This window comes from Brachyhypopomus gauderio, chromosome 4, assembly GCF_052324685.1.
Source record: "Brachyhypopomus gauderio isolate BG-103 chromosome 4, BGAUD_0.2, whole genome shotgun sequence".
NCBI lineage: Eukaryota > Metazoa > Chordata > Actinopteri > Gymnotiformes > Hypopomidae > Brachyhypopomus > Brachyhypopomus gauderio.
In genome coordinates this window covers 23,075,176-23,090,119 of record NC_135214.1, presented here as the reverse complement: position 1 = coordinate 23,090,119, position 14,944 = coordinate 23,075,176, and the positions used below count along the sequence as shown (strand labels likewise).

General features: G+C 45.2%; 1 protein-coding gene and 20 non-coding genes across 21 annotated transcripts in view; 1 reads left to right on the top strand and 20 right to left on the bottom strand.

Moving 5' to 3' along the window:
• Nucleotides 1–14,944, top strand: part of LOC143512591 (ninjurin-1) — a 300,728-nt gene that overhangs the window by 65,265 nt on the left and 220,519 nt on the right. The gene's annotated exons all lie outside the window — the stretch shown is intronic.
• trnat-cgu (transfer RNA threonine (anticodon CGU)) lies at nucleotides 478–549 on the bottom strand. Its single transcript has one exon. It is a non-coding gene; the product is annotated as a tRNA-Thr (tRNA).
• trnaa-ugc (transfer RNA alanine (anticodon UGC)) lies at nucleotides 1,421–1,492 on the bottom strand. Its single transcript has one exon. It is a non-coding gene; the product is annotated as a tRNA-Ala (tRNA).
• Nucleotides 1,999–2,070, bottom strand: trnat-cgu (transfer RNA threonine (anticodon CGU)). Its single transcript has one exon. It is a non-coding gene; the product is annotated as a tRNA-Thr (tRNA).
• Nucleotides 2,942–3,013, bottom strand: trnaa-ugc (transfer RNA alanine (anticodon UGC)). Its single transcript has one exon. It is a non-coding gene; the product is annotated as a tRNA-Ala (tRNA).
• On the bottom strand, nucleotides 3,521–3,592 carry trnat-cgu (transfer RNA threonine (anticodon CGU)). Its single transcript has one exon. It is a non-coding gene; the product is annotated as a tRNA-Thr (tRNA).
• trnaa-ugc (transfer RNA alanine (anticodon UGC)) lies at nucleotides 3,877–3,948 on the bottom strand. Its single transcript has one exon. It is a non-coding gene; the product is annotated as a tRNA-Ala (tRNA).
• Nucleotides 4,457–4,528, bottom strand: trnat-cgu (transfer RNA threonine (anticodon CGU)). Its single transcript has one exon. It is a non-coding gene; the product is annotated as a tRNA-Thr (tRNA).
• On the bottom strand, nucleotides 5,400–5,471 carry trnaa-ugc (transfer RNA alanine (anticodon UGC)). Its single transcript has one exon. It is a non-coding gene; the product is annotated as a tRNA-Ala (tRNA).
• On the bottom strand, nucleotides 5,979–6,050 carry trnat-cgu (transfer RNA threonine (anticodon CGU)). Its single transcript has one exon. It is a non-coding gene; the product is annotated as a tRNA-Thr (tRNA).
• trnaa-ugc (transfer RNA alanine (anticodon UGC)) lies at nucleotides 6,335–6,406 on the bottom strand. Its single transcript has one exon. It is a non-coding gene; the product is annotated as a tRNA-Ala (tRNA).
• On the bottom strand, nucleotides 6,915–6,986 carry trnat-cgu (transfer RNA threonine (anticodon CGU)). Its single transcript has one exon. It is a non-coding gene; the product is annotated as a tRNA-Thr (tRNA).
• Nucleotides 7,858–7,929, bottom strand: trnaa-ugc (transfer RNA alanine (anticodon UGC)). Its single transcript has one exon. It is a non-coding gene; the product is annotated as a tRNA-Ala (tRNA).
• On the bottom strand, nucleotides 8,438–8,509 carry trnat-cgu (transfer RNA threonine (anticodon CGU)). The gene has a single exon. It is a non-coding gene; the product is annotated as a tRNA-Thr (tRNA).
• On the bottom strand, nucleotides 8,794–8,865 carry trnaa-ugc (transfer RNA alanine (anticodon UGC)). The gene has a single exon. It is a non-coding gene; the product is annotated as a tRNA-Ala (tRNA).
• On the bottom strand, nucleotides 9,372–9,443 carry trnat-cgu (transfer RNA threonine (anticodon CGU)). Its single transcript has one exon. It is a non-coding gene; the product is annotated as a tRNA-Thr (tRNA).
• On the bottom strand, nucleotides 10,315–10,386 carry trnaa-ugc (transfer RNA alanine (anticodon UGC)). The gene has a single exon. It is a non-coding gene; the product is annotated as a tRNA-Ala (tRNA).
• trnat-cgu (transfer RNA threonine (anticodon CGU)) lies at nucleotides 11,679–11,750 on the bottom strand. Its single transcript has one exon. It is a non-coding gene; the product is annotated as a tRNA-Thr (tRNA).
• trnaa-ugc (transfer RNA alanine (anticodon UGC)) lies at nucleotides 12,622–12,693 on the bottom strand. Its single transcript has one exon. It is a non-coding gene; the product is annotated as a tRNA-Ala (tRNA).
• trnat-cgu (transfer RNA threonine (anticodon CGU)) lies at nucleotides 13,200–13,271 on the bottom strand. Its single transcript has one exon. It is a non-coding gene; the product is annotated as a tRNA-Thr (tRNA).
• Nucleotides 14,143–14,214, bottom strand: trnaa-ugc (transfer RNA alanine (anticodon UGC)). Its single transcript has one exon. It is a non-coding gene; the product is annotated as a tRNA-Ala (tRNA).

The following is a 14,944-nucleotide window of genomic DNA, read 5'->3' as shown; positions in this document are numbered from 1 at the left end:
CCAAAGAGAATGATTCCAAAGGTTTATCAACTAGTCCAGTTGCCTAATGTATCACTACTCCCTGAAGGGGTGAGAAGGCCTGCCACACCATCAGGAATCCTTGGCCCTATAACATAGACTTTGACATACAGCCTCTTAATCTGCAAACTACCTGGAAGCAATGGAGAAATTCTTACCTAGCAAAGCCCAGTTTTCGCTCCTGCAGACTCTATCACATGGAAACCTGATGGTAAACTCAGTAAAGATCATTGAAATACTCAAAACAAAGGTAGAGGTCACATTAGAAATGGATGTAGATGTTCCCGTTGTCTGCCATTTAAAAGGTAAGCACCTTTCCACCAGGCCATTTCAGCTGCTTCTTTGAGAGTCAGACGAGTGCTTGATCACATACAGAGGTCTCTTGTACAAGGACATAATTGGAAGCAGATATTTTGGTAGTGAATGGACATTATAGACCCTTCGGTCCACTTTCCTTAAAGGCACGAACGGGGATCGAACCCATGATCTTCGGTTTACGAGACCGACGCCTTACCACTTGGCCACCATGCCGTAGAAAAGAGAGAGTGCTTAAATTTGAACCACACACAAACCGATGAGGGCATGTGGTAACTCCGACAGCGGAAGTGTGTGGAAATGGCTGGAACATGCTCAAAATCACAACACTGTTCTGACCCGTGAATTGATACCAATTCTACCGATTCTACACTGTCCATAGGCTGTAACCAAAATAGCATTGCATAGGCAGCTACCAAAAGGAGAACAGAAGAAGCAACCCATGTCTTGGTGACTGGAAGAAAGTTGCACAGTTGAGTCACAGCCGTTTGGGACTCACCCAGGAAAGAGCACTTTTTGGTTGTTGGGGCCTAACAGGAAGCAAGAGTACCTGAGTGTTAAACAATGGCATTCAGGAAACAAGCTATGCTTCATTGAGATGCTGGGGGTCGAAGCCAGTTCCTCACACAGGCGAAGCATGGGCTCTACCACTGAGCTACATCCCCACTTGTAAGGTTGTCTTCAGAATTCTGAAAGAGTCTAGCACAGCAAATACGGCCACCAGAAGCAGTAACAGGACGAACCCATGAAGCAAGTTATACTTCAGCAGCAGCCATGCCAGAATGTCAAGTTTGCAAGGAACAAAAACAGAATTGAAAACTGACAAAGCACTTTAATGGTCCAATGGCTAACCGGTGATCTTCGGTTACGAAGGCGTGTGTTAAAAGCAGCAGTGAACATGCTCAAAAACACGACACCATTGTGACCGATGTATAACCGAACGGAAACTGAGCATCGTCTATCAATAAGAGAAGCTGCAAGCAACACTATTAAGGCACAAAAAGAGTGAGAGAAATGCACAGCGTCTGAATGTCAGCTCAACCCGAAAGGTTAAAATATAGCCAACCATATCTATAGATAATGCTCATGGAGATGCAGGGGATTGAACCCTGGACCTCATACATGCAAAGCATGCGCTCTTCCACTGAGCTACATCCCCTTGACGTGTGGAACTAATTGGTTGTAGAGCCAAAGAGAATGATTCCAAAGGTTTATCAACTAGTCCAGTTGCCTAATGTATCACTACTCCCTGAAGGGGTGAGAAGGCCTGCCACACCATCAGGAATCCTTGGCCCTATAACATAGACTTTGACATACAGCCTCTTAATCTGCAAACTACCTGGAAGCAATGGAGAAATTCTTACCTAGCAAAGCCCAGTTTTCGCTCCTGCAGACTCTATCACATGGAAACCTGATGGTAAACTCAGTAAAGATCATTGAAATACTCAAAACAAAGGTAGAGGTCACATTAGAAATGGAGGTAGATGTTCCCGTTGTCTGCCATTTAAAAGGTAAGCACCTTTCCGCCAGGACATTTCAGCTGCTTCTTTGAGAGTCAGACGAGTGCTTGATAACATACAGAGGTCTCTTGTACAAGGACAAAATTGGAAGCAGATATTTTGGTAGTGAACGGACATTATAGACCGTTCGGTCCACTTTCCTTAAAGGCACGAACGGGGATCTAACCCGTGATCTTCGGTTTACGAGACCGACGCCTTACCACTTGGCCACCATGCCATAGAAAAGAGTGAGTGCTTAAATTTGAACCACACACAAACCTATGAGGGCATGTGGTAACTCCGACAGCGGAAGTGTGTGGAAATGGCTGGAACATGCTCAAAATCACAACACTGTTCTGACCCGTGAATTGATACCAATTCTACCGATTCTACACTGTCCATAGGCTGTAACCAAAATAGCATTGCATAGGCAGCTACCAAAAGGAGAACAGAAGAAGCAACCCATGTCTTGGTGACTGGAAGAAAGTTGCACAGTTGAGTCACAGCCGTTTGGGACTCACCCAGGAAAGAGCACTTTTTGGTTGTTGGGGCCTAACAGGAAGCAAGAGTACCTGAGTGTTAAACAATGGCATTCAGGAAACAAGCTATGCTTCATTGAGATGCTGGGGGTCGAAGCCAGTTCCTCACACAGGCGAAGCATGCGCTCTACCACTGAGCTACATCCCCACTTGTAAGGTTGTCTTCAGAATTCTGAAAGAGTCTAGCACAGCAAATACAGCCACCAGAAGCAGTAACAGGACAAACCCATGAAGCAAGTTATACTTCAGCAGCAGCCATGCCAGAATGTCAAGTTTGCAAGGAACAAAAACAGAATTGAAAACTGACAAAGCACTTTAATGGTCCAATGGCTAACCGGTGATCTTTGGTTACGAAGGCATGTGTTAAAAGCAGCAGTGAACATGCTCAAAAACACGACACCATTGTGACCGATGTATAACCGAACGGAAACTGAGCATCGTCTATCAATAAGAGAAGCTGCAAGCAACACTATTAAGGCACGAAAAGGGTAAGAGAAATGCACAGCGTCTGAATGTCAGCTCAACCCGAAAGGTTAAAATATAGCCAACAATATCTATAGACAATGCTCATGGAGATGCAGGGGATTGAACCCTGGACCTCATACATGCAAAGCATGCGCTCTTCCACTGAGCTACATCCCCTTGACATGTGGAACTAATTGGTTGTAGAGCCAAAGAGAATGATTCCAAAGGTTTATCAACTAGTCTACAGTTGCCTAATGTATCACTACTCCCTGAAGGGGTGAGAAGGCCTGCCACACCATCAGGAATACTTGGCCCTATAACATAGACTTTGACATACAGCCTCTTAATCTGCAACCTACCTGGAAGCAATGGAGAAATTCTTACCTAGCAAAGCCCAGTTTTCGCTCCTGCAGACTCTATCACATGGAAACCTGATGGTAAACTCAGTAAAGATCATTGAAATACTCAAAATAAAGGTAGAGGTCACATTAGAAATGGATGTAGATGTTCCCGTTGTCTGCCATTTAAAAGGTAAGCACCTTTCCGCCAGGCCATTTCAGCTGCTTCTTTGAGAGTCAGACGAGTGCTTGATCACATACAGAGGTCTCTTGTACAAGGACAAAATTGGAAGCAGATATTTTAGTAGTGAATGGACATTATAGACCGTTCGTCCACTTTCCTTAAAGGCACGAACGGGGATCGAACCCGTGATCTTCGGTTTACGAGACCGACGCCTTACCACTTGGCCACCATGCCATAGAAAAGAGAGAGTCCTTAAATTTGAACCACACACAAACTTATGAGGACATGTGGTAACTCCGACAGCGGAAATGTGAGGAAATGGCAGGAACATGCTCAAAATCACGACACCATTGTGACCTATGTATAACCGAACGGAAACTGAGCATCGTCTATCAATAAGAGAAGCTGCAAGCAACACTATTAAGGCACAAAAAGAGTGAGAGAAATGCACAGCGTCTGAATGTCAGCTCAACCCGAAAGGTTAAAATATAGCCAACCATATCTATAGATAATGCTCATGGAGATGCAGGGGATTGAACCCTGGACCTCATACATGCAAAGCATGCACTCTTCCACTGAGCTACATCCCCTTGACGTGTGGAACTAATTGGTTGTAGAGCCAAAGAGAATGATTCCAAAGGTTTATCAACTAGTCTACAGTTGCCTAATGTATCACTACTCCCTGAAGGGGTGAGAAGGCCTGCCACACCATCAGGAATCCTTGGCCCTATAACATAGACTTTGACATACAGCCTCTTAATCTGCAAACTACCTGGAAGCAATGGAGAAATTCTTACCTAGCAAAGCCCAGTTTTCGCTCCTGCAGACTCTATCACATGGAAACCTGATGGTAAACTCAGTAAAGATCATTGAAATACTCAAAACAAAGGTAGAGGTCACATTAGAAATGGAGGTAGATGTTCCCGTTGTCTGCCATTTAAAAGGTAAGCACCTTTCCGCCAGGACATTTCAGCTGCTTCTTTGAGAGTCAGACGAGTGCTTGATAACATACAGAGGTCTCTTGTACAAGGACAAAATTGGAAGCAGATATTTTGGTAGTGAACGGACATTATAGACCGTTCGGTCCACTTTCCTTAAAGGCACGAACGGGGATCTAACCCGTGATCTTCGGTTTACGAGACCGACGCCTTACCACTTGGCCACCATGCCATAGAAAAGAGTGAGTGCTTAAATTTGAACCACACACAAACCTATGAGGGCATGTGGTAACTCCGACAGCGGAAGTGTGTGGAAATGGCTGGAACATGCTCAAAATCACAACACTGTTCTGACCCGTGAATTGATACCAATTCTACCGATTCTACACTGTCCATAGGCTGTAACCAAAATAGCATTGCATAGGCAGCTACCAAAAGGAGAACAGAAGAAGCAACCCATGTCTTGGTGACTGGAAGAAAGTTGCACAGTTGAGTCACAGCCGTTTGGGACTCACCCAGGAAAGAGCACTTTTTGGTTGTTGGGGCCTAACAGGAAGCAAGAGTACCTGAGTGTTAAACAATGGCATTCAGGAAACAAGCTATGCTTCATTGAGATGCTGGGGGTCGAAGCCAGTTCCTCACACAGGCGAAGCATGCGCTCTACCACTGAGCTACATCCCCACTTGTAAGGTTGTCTTCAGAATTCTGAAAGAGTCTAGCACAGCAAATACAGCCACCAGAAGCAGTAACAGGACAAACCCATGAAGCAAGTTATACTTCAGCAGCAGCCATGCCAGAATGTCAAGTTTGCAAGGAACAAAAACAGAATTGAAAACTGACAAAGCACTTTAATGGTCCAATGGCTAACCGGTGATCTTTGGTTACGAAGGCATGTGTTAAAAGCAGCAGTGAACATGCTCAAAAACACGACACCATTGTGACCGATGTATAACCGAACGGAAACTGAGCATCGTCTATCAATAAGAGAAGCTGCAAGCAACACTATTAAGGCACGAAAAGGGTAAGAGAAATGCACAGCGTCTGAATGTCAGCTCAACCCGAAAGGTTAAAATATAGCCAACAATATCTATAGACAATGCTCATGGAGATGCAGGGGATTGAACCCTGGACCTCATACATGCAAAGCATGCGCTCTTCCACTGAGCTACATCCCCTTGACATGTGGAACTAATTGGTTGTAGAGCCAAAGAGAATGATTCCAAAGGTTTATCAACTAGTCTACAGTTGCCTAATGTATCACTACTCCCTGAAGGGGTGAGAAGGCCTGCCACACCATCAGGAATACTTGGCCCTATAACATAGACTTTGACATACAGCCTCTTAATCTGCAACCTACCTGGAAGCAATGGAGAAATTCTTACCTAGCAAAGCCCAGTTTTCGCTCCTGCAGACTCTATCACATGGAAACCTGATGGTAAACTCAGTAAAGATCATTGAAATACTCAAAATAAAGGTAGAGGTCACATTAGAAATGGATGTAGATGTTCCCGTTGTCTGCCATTTAAAAGGTAAGCACCTTTCCGCCAGGCCATTTCAGCTGCTTCTTTGAGAGTCAGACGAGTGCTTGATCACATACAGAGGTCTCTTGTACAAGGACAAAATTGGAAGCAGATATTTTAGTAGTGAATGGACATTATAGACCGTTCGTCCACTTTCCTTAAAGGCACGAACGGGGATCGAACCCGTGATCTTCAGTTTACGAGACCGACGCCTTACCACTTGGCCACCATGCCATAGAAAAGAGAGAGTCCTTAAATTTGAACCACACACAAACTTATGAGGACATGTGGTAACTCCGACAGCGGAAATGTGAGGAAATGGCAGGAACATGCTCAAAATCACGACACCATTGTGACCTATGTATAACCGAACGGAAACTGAGCATCGTCTATCAATAAGAGAAGCTGCAAGCAACACTATTAAGGCACAAAAAGAGTGAGAGAAATGCACAGCGTCTGAATGTCAGCTCAACCCGAAAGGTTAAAATATAGCCAACCATATCTATAGATAATGCTCATGGAGATGCAGGGGATTGAACCCTGGACCTCATACATGCAAAGCATGCACTCTTCCACTGAGCTACATCCCCTTGACGTGTGGAACTAATTGGTTGTAGAGCCAAAGAGAATGATTCCAAAGGTTTATCAACTAGTCTACAGTTGCCTAATGTATCACTACTCCCTGAAGGGGTGAGAAGGCCTGCCACACCATCAGGAATCCTTGGCCCTATAACATAGACTTTGACATACAGCCTCTTAATCTGCAAACTACCTGGAAGCAATGGAGAAATTCTTACCTAGCAAAGCCCAGTTTTCGCTCCTGCAGACTCTATCACATGGAAACCTGATGGTAAACTCAGTAAAGATCATTGAAATACTCAAAACAAAGGTAGAGGTCACATTAGAAATGGAGGTAGATGTTCCCGTTGTCTGCCATTTAAAAGGTAAGCACCTTTCCGCCAGGACATTTCAGCTGCTTCTTTGAGAGTCAGACGAGTGCTTGATAACATACAGAGGTCTCTTGTACAAGGACAAAATTGGAAGCAGATATTTTGGTAGTGAACGGACATTATAGACCGTTCGGTCCACTTTCCTTAAAGGCACGAACGGGGATCTAACCCGTGATCTTCGGTTTACGAGACCGACGCCTTACCACTTGGCCACCATGCCATAGAAAAGAGTGAGTGCTTAAATTTGAACCACACACAAACCTATGAGGGCATGTGGTAACTCCGACAGCGGAAGTGTGTGGAAATGGCTGGAACATGCTCAAAATCACAACACTGTTCTGACCCGTGAATTGATACCAATTCTACCGATTCTACACTGTCCATAGGCTGTAACCAAAATAGCATTGCATAGGCAGCTACCAAAAGGAGAACAGAAGAAGCAACCCATGTCTTGGTGACTGGAAGAAAGTTGCACAGTTGAGTCACAGCCGTTTGGGACTCACCCAGGAAAGAGCACTTTTTGGTTGTTGGGGCCTAACAGGAAGCAAGAGTACCTGAGTGTTAAACAATGGCATTCAGGAAACAAGCTATGCTTCATTGAGATGCTGGGGGTCGAAGCCAGTTCCTCACACAGGCGAAGCATGCGCTCTACCACTGAGCTACATCCCCACTTGTAAGGTTGTCTTCAGAATTCTGAAAGAGTCTAGCACAGCAAATACAGCCACCAGAAGCAGTAACAGGACAAACCCATGAAGCAAGTTATACTTCAGCAGCAGTCATGCCAGAATGTCAAGTTTGCAAGGAACAAAAACAGAATTGAAAACTGACAAAGCACTTTAATGGTCCAATGGCTAACCGGTGATCTTCGGTTACGAAGGCATGTGTTAAAAGCAGCAGTGAGCATGCTCAAAAACACGACACCATTGTGACCGATGTATAACCGAACGGAAACTGAGCATCGTCTATCAATAAGAGAAGCTGCAAGCAACACTATTAAGGCACGAAAAGGGTAAGAGAAATGCACAGCGTCTGAATGTCAGCTCAACCCGAAAGGTTAAAATATAGCCAACAATATCTATAGACAATGCTCATGGAGATGGAGGGGATTGAACCCTGGACCTCATACATGCAAAGCATGCGCTCTTCCACTGAGCTACATCCCCTTGACATGTGGAACTAATTGGTTGTAGAGCCAAAGAGAATGATTCCAAAGGTTTATCAACTAGTCTACAGTTGCCTAATGTATCACTACTCCCTGAAGGGGTGAGAAGGCCTGCCACACCATCAGGAATACTTGTCCCTATAACATAGACTTTGACATACAGCCTCTTAATCTGCAACCTACCTGGAAGCAATGGAGAAATTCTTACCTAGCAAAGCCCAGTTTTCGCTCCTGCAGACTCTATCACATGGAAACCTGATGGTAAACTCAGTAAAGATCATTGAAATACTCAAAACAAAGGTAGAGGTCACATTAGAAATGGATGTAGATGTTCCCGTTGTCTGCCATTTAAAAGGTAAGCACCTTTCCGCCAGGCCATTTCAGCTGCTTCTTTGAGAGTCAGACGAGTGCTTGATCACATACAGAGGTCTCTTGTACAAGGACAAAATTGGAAGCAGATATTTTAGTAGTGAATGGACATTATAGACCGTTCGGTCCACTTTCCTTAAAGGCACGAACGGGGATCGAACCCGCGATCTTCGGTTTACGAGACCGACGCCTTACCACTTGGCCACCATGCCATAGAAAAGAGAGAGTCCTTAAATTTGAACCACACACAAACTTATGAGGACATGTGGTAACTCCGACAGCGGAAATGTGAGGAAATGGCAGGAACATGCTCAAAATCACGACACCATTGTGACCTATGTATAACCGAACGGAAACTGAGCATCGTCTATCAATAAGAGAAGCTGCAAGCAACACTATTAAGGCACAAAAAGAGTGAGAGAAATGCACAGCGTCTGAATGTCAGCTCAACCCGAAAGGTTAAAATATAGCCAACCATATCTATAGATAATGCTCATGGAGATGCAGGGGATTGAACCCTGGACCTCATACATGCAAAGCATGCGCTCTTCCACTGAGCTACATCCCCTTGACGTGTGGAACTAATTGGTTGTAGAGCCAAAGAGAATGATTCCAAAGGTTTATCAACTAGTCCAGTTGCCTAATGTATCACTACTCCCTGAAGGGGTGAGAAGGCCTGCCACACCATCAGGAATCCTTGGCCCTATAACATAGACTTTGACATACAGCCTCTTAATCTGCAAACTACCTGGAAGCAATGGAGAAATTCTTACCTAGCAAAGCCCAGTTTTCGCTCCTGCAGACTCTATCACATGGAAACCTGATGGTAAACTCAGTAAAGATCATTGAAATACTCAAAACAAAGGTAGAGGTCACATTAGAAATGGATGTAGATGTTCCCGTTGTCTGCCATTTAAAAGGTAAGCACCTTTCCACCAGGCCATTTCAGCTGCTTCTTTGAGAGTCAGACGAGTGCTTGATCACATACAGAGGTCTCTTGTACAAGGACAAAATTGGAAGCAGATATTTTGGTAGTGAATGGACATTATAGACCCTTCGGTCCACTTTCCTTAAAGGCACGAACGGGGATCGAACCCATGATCTTCGGTTTACGAGACCGACGCCTTACCACTTGGCCACCATTCCACAGAAAAGAGAGAGTGCTTAAATTTGAACCACACACAAACCTATGAGGGCATGTGGTAACTCCGACAGCGGAAGTGTGTGGAAATGGCTGGAACATGCTCAAAATCACAACACTGTTCTGACCCGTGAATTGATACCAATTCTACCGATTCTACACTGTCCATAGGCTGTAACCAAAATAGCATTGCATAGGCAGCTACCAAAAGGAGAACAGAAGAAGCAACCCATGTCTTGGTGACTGGAAGAAAGTTGCACAGTTGAGTCACAGCCGTTTGGGACTCACCCAGGAAAGAGCACTTTTTGGTTGTTGGGGCCTAACAGGAAGCAAGAGTACCTGAGTGTTAAACAATGGCATTCAGGAAACAAGCTATGCTTCATTGAGATGCTGGGGGTCGAAGCCAGTTCCTCACACAGGCGAAGCATGGGCTCTACCACTGAGCTACATCCCCACTTGTAAGGTTGTCTTCAGAATTCTGAAAGAGTCTAGCACAGCAAATACGGCCACCAGAAGCAGTAACAGGACGAACCCATGAAGCAAGTTATACTTCAGCAGCAGCCATGCCAGAATGTCAAGTTTGCAAGGAACAAAAACAGAATTGAAAACTGACAAAGCACTTTAATGGTCCAATGGCTAACCGGTGATCTTCGGTTACGAAGGCGTGTGTTAAAAGCAGCAGTGAACATGCTCAAAAACACGACACCATTGTGACCGATGTATAACCGAACGGAAACTGAGCATCGTCTATCAATAAGAGAAGCTGCAAGCAACACTATTAAGGCACAAAAAGAGTGAGAGAAATGCACAGCGTCTGAATGTCAGCTCAACCCGAAAGGTTAAAATATAGCCAACCATATCTATAGATAATGCTCATGGAGATGCAGGGGATTGAACCCTGGACCTCATACATGCAAAGCATGCGCTCTTCCACTGAGCTACATCCCCTTGACGTGTGGAACTAATTGGTTGTAGAGCCAAAGAGAATGATTCCAAAGGTTTATCAACTAGTCCAGTTGCCTAATGTATCACTACTCCCTGAAGGGGTGAGAAGGCCTGCCACACCATCAGGAATCCTTGGCCCTATAACAGGCGTACTCAACTAAATTTGTCTGCGGTCCAGTTTTGGCAGATACCTGTGACCTGAGGTCCGGTGCGGCGGGGGTGGCGAACGTAAGTTGTTGAGCGGCGGCGGGGGGGGTGGGGGGGGGGGGGGGTGTTGAAAAGTGCTGGAATTTAGGTTAAAGTACTTTAAAATGCTTGAAATTGTAACTACTTGGTTTCACAACAAATATCTGTCTGACTGAATAGTTCTCTTGTATTAAGTTAACAAATAGGCCTACGAGCCTCTTGTAATTCCAGGACGAAACATGAGAGAACGCGAAGACGTGAAGATTGGGCGTTTTTTTTTTTACTTAATTATGTTTAACATGCTGGGAAATATTGAAATGAACCTTGAAAGTGGCGTACAAGTGCTTGAATTCCACCTTATAAAGGTGTATGAACCCTGAAAAAGTGACTTTGTTCATTGCGCTGAAGCGCGGCGCGAAGTTACAAAATTCGAGAGGTGCACGACCTCTCGAACCGACAGCGCGTGAGACACTCGCGCACACGCGGAGCCACAGCGATTACGTCATTTTCGCCGCGCGGACCCTCGCGCCGCTCGCGAAGCGTCAACCAGGCAGGCTTGTTGTTGAGCGGGGTGGCGAACGTAACACTCGTGACGGAGTGTTTTTTCAATAGCCCTGAAATAAATGCTACGGTTTTGTTTTAGTCCGTATCCAGTTAATCAGGAATGAGATTGGGTCCGGACAGGACTGCGTTCGGGTCCGGATCCGGACCGCGGTCCGCCAGTTGAGTACCCCTGCCCTATAACATAGACTTTGACATACAGCCTCTTAATCTGCAAACTACCTGGAAGCAATGGAGAAATTCTTACCTAGCAAAGCCCAGTTTTCGCTCCTGCAGACTCTATCACATGGAAACCTGATGGTAAACTCAGTAAAGATCATTGAAATACTCAAAACAAAGGTAGAGGTCACATTAGAAATGGATGTAGATGTTCCCGTTGTCTGCCATTTAAAAGGTAAGCACCTTTCCACCAGGCCATTTCAGCTGCTTCTTTGAGAGTCAGACGAGTGCTTGATCACATACAGAGGTCTCTTGTACAAGGACAAAATTGGAAGCAGATATTTTGGTAGTGAATGGACATTATAGACAGTTCGGTCCACTTTCCTTAAAGGCACGAACGGGGATCGAACCCATGATCTTCGGTTTACGAGACCGACGCCTTACCACTTGGCCACCATGCCGTAGAAAAGAAAGAGTGCTTAAATTTGAACCACACACAAACCTATGAGGGCATGTGGTAACTCCGACAGCGGAAGTGTGTGGAAATGGCTGGAACATGCTCAAAATCACAACACTGTTCTGACCCGTGAATTGATACCAATTCTACCGATTCTACACTGTCCATAGGCTGTAACCAAAATAGCATTGCATAGGCAGCTACCAAAAGGAGAACAGAAGAAGCAACCCATGTCTTGGTGACTGGAAGAAAGTTGCACAGTTGAGTCACAGCCGTTTGGGACTCACCCAGGAAAGAGCACTTTTTGGTTGTTGGGGCCTAACAGGAAGCAAGAGTACCTGAGTGTTAAACAATGGCATTCAGGAAACAAGCTATGCTTCATTGAGATGCTGGGGGTCGAAGCCAGTTCCTCACACAGGCGAAGCATGGGCTCTACCACTGAGCTACATCCCCACTTGTAAGGTTGTCTTTAGAATTCTGAAAGAGTCTAGCACAGCAAATACGGCCACCAGAAGCAGTAACAGGACGAACCCATGAAGCAAGTTATACTTCAGCAGCAGCCATGCCAGAATGTCAAGTTTGCAAGGAACAAAAACAGAATTGAAAACTGACAAAGCACTTTAATGGTCCAATGGCTAACCGGTGATCTTCGGTTACGAAGGCATGTGTTAAAAGCAGCAGTGAACATGCTCAAAAACACGACACCATTGTGACCGATGTATAACCGAACGGAAACTGAGCATCGTCTATCAATAAGAGAAGCTGCAAGCAACACTATTAAGGCACAAAAAGAGTGAGAGAAATGCACAGCGTCTGAATGTCAGCTCAACCCGAAAGGTTAAAATATAGCCAACCATATCTATAGATAATGCTCATGGAGATGCAGGGGATTGAACCCTGGACCTCATACATGCAAAGCATGCGCTCTTCCACTGAGCTACATTCCCTTGACGTGTGGAACTAATTGGTTGTAGAGCCAAAGAGAATGATTCCAAAGGTTTATCAACTAGTCCAGTTGCCTAATGTATCACTACTCCCTGAAGGGGTGAGAAGGCCTGCCACACCATCAGGAATCCTTGGCCCTATAACATAGACTTTGACATACAGCCTCTTAATCTGCAAACTACCTGGAAGCAATGGAGAAATTCTTACCTAGCAAAGCCCAGTTTTCGCTCCTGCAGACTCTATCACATGGAAACCTGATGGTAAACTCAGTAAAGATCATTGAAATACTCAAAACAAAGGTAGAGGTCACATTAGAAATGGATGTAGATGTTCCCGTTGTCTGCCATTTAAAAGGTAAGCACCTTTCCACCAGGCCATTTCAGCTGCTTCTTTGAGAGTCAGACGAGTGCTTGATCACATACAGAGGTCTCTTGTACAAGGACATAATTGGAAGCAGATATTTTGGTAGTGAATGGACATTATAGACCCTTCGGTCCACTTTCCTTAAAGGCACGAACGGGGATCGAACCCATGATCTTCGGTTTACGAGACCGACGCCTTACCACTTGGCCACCATGCCGTAGAAAAGAGAGAGTGCTTAAATTTGAACCACACACAAACCGATGAGGGCATGTGGTAACTCCGACAGCGGAAGTGTGTGGAAATGGCTGGAACATGCTCAAAATCACAACACTGTTCTGACCCGTGAATTGATACCAATTCTACCGATTCTACACTGTCCATAGGCTGTAACCAAAATAGCATTGCATAGGCAGCTACCAAAAGGAGAACAGAAGAAGCAACCCATGTCTTGGTGACTGGAAGAAAGTTGCACAGTTGAGTCACAGCCGTTTGGGACTCACCCAGGAAAGAGCACTTTTTGGTTGTTGGGGCCTAACAGGAAGCAAGAGTACCTGAGTGTTAAACAATGGCATTCAGGAAACAAGCTATGCTTCATTGAGATGCTGGGGGTCGAAGCCAGTTCCTCACACAGGCGAAGCATGGGCTCTACCACTGAGCTACATCCCCACTTGTAAGGTTGTCTTCAGAATTCTGAAAGAGTCTAGCACAGCAAATACGGCCACCAGAAGCAGTAACAGGACGAACCCATGAAGCAAGTTATACTTCAGCAGCAGCCATGCCAGAATGTCAAGTTTGCAAGGAACAAAAACAGAATTGAAAACTGACAAAGCACTTTAATGGTCCAATGGCTAACCGGTGATCTTCGGTTACGAAGGCGTGTGTTAAAAGCAGCAGTGAACATGCTCAAAAACACGACACCATTGTGACCGATGTATAACCGAACGGAAACTGAGCATCGTCTATCAATAAGAGAAGCTGCAAGCAACACTATTAAGGCACAAAAAGAGTGAGAGAAATGCACAGCGTCTGAATGTCAGCTCAACCCGAAAGGTTAAAATATAGCCAACCATATCTATAGATAATGCTCATGGAGATGCAGGGGATTGAACCCTGGACCTCATACATGCAAAGCATGCGCTCTTCCACTGAGCTACATCCCCTTGACGTGTGGAACTAATTGGTTGTAGAGCCAAAGAGAATGATTCCAAAGGTTTATCAACTAGTCCAGTTGCCTAATGTATCACTACTCCCTGAAGGGGTGAGAAGGCCTGCCACACCATCAGGAATCCTTGGCCCTATAACAGGCGTACTCAACTAAATTTGTCTGCGGTCCAGTTTTGGCAGATACCTGTGACCTGAGGTCCGGTGCGGCGGGGGTGGCGAACGTAAGTTGTTGAGCGGCGGCGGGGGGGGGGGTGGGGGGGGGGGGGGGTGTTGAAAAGTGCTGGAATTTAGGTTAAAGTACTTTAAAATGCTTGAAATTGTAACTACTTGGTTTCACAACAAATATCTGTCTGACTGAATAGTTCTCTTGTATTAAGTTAACAAATAGGCCTACGAGCCTCTTGTAATTCCAGGACGAAACATGAGAGAACGCGAAGACGTGAAGATTGGGCGTTTTTTTTTTTACTTAATTATGTTTAACATGCTGGGAAATATTGAAATGAACCTTGAAAGTGGCGTACAAGTGCTTGAATTCCACCTTATAAAGGTGTATGAACCCTGAAAAAGTGACTTTGTTCATTGCGCTGAAGCGCGGCGCGAAGTTACAAAATTCGAGAGGTGCACGACCTCTCGAACCGACAGCGCGTGAGACACTCGCGCACACGCGGAGCCACAGCGATTACGTCATTTTCGCCGCGCGGACCCTCGAGCCGCTCGCGAAGCGTC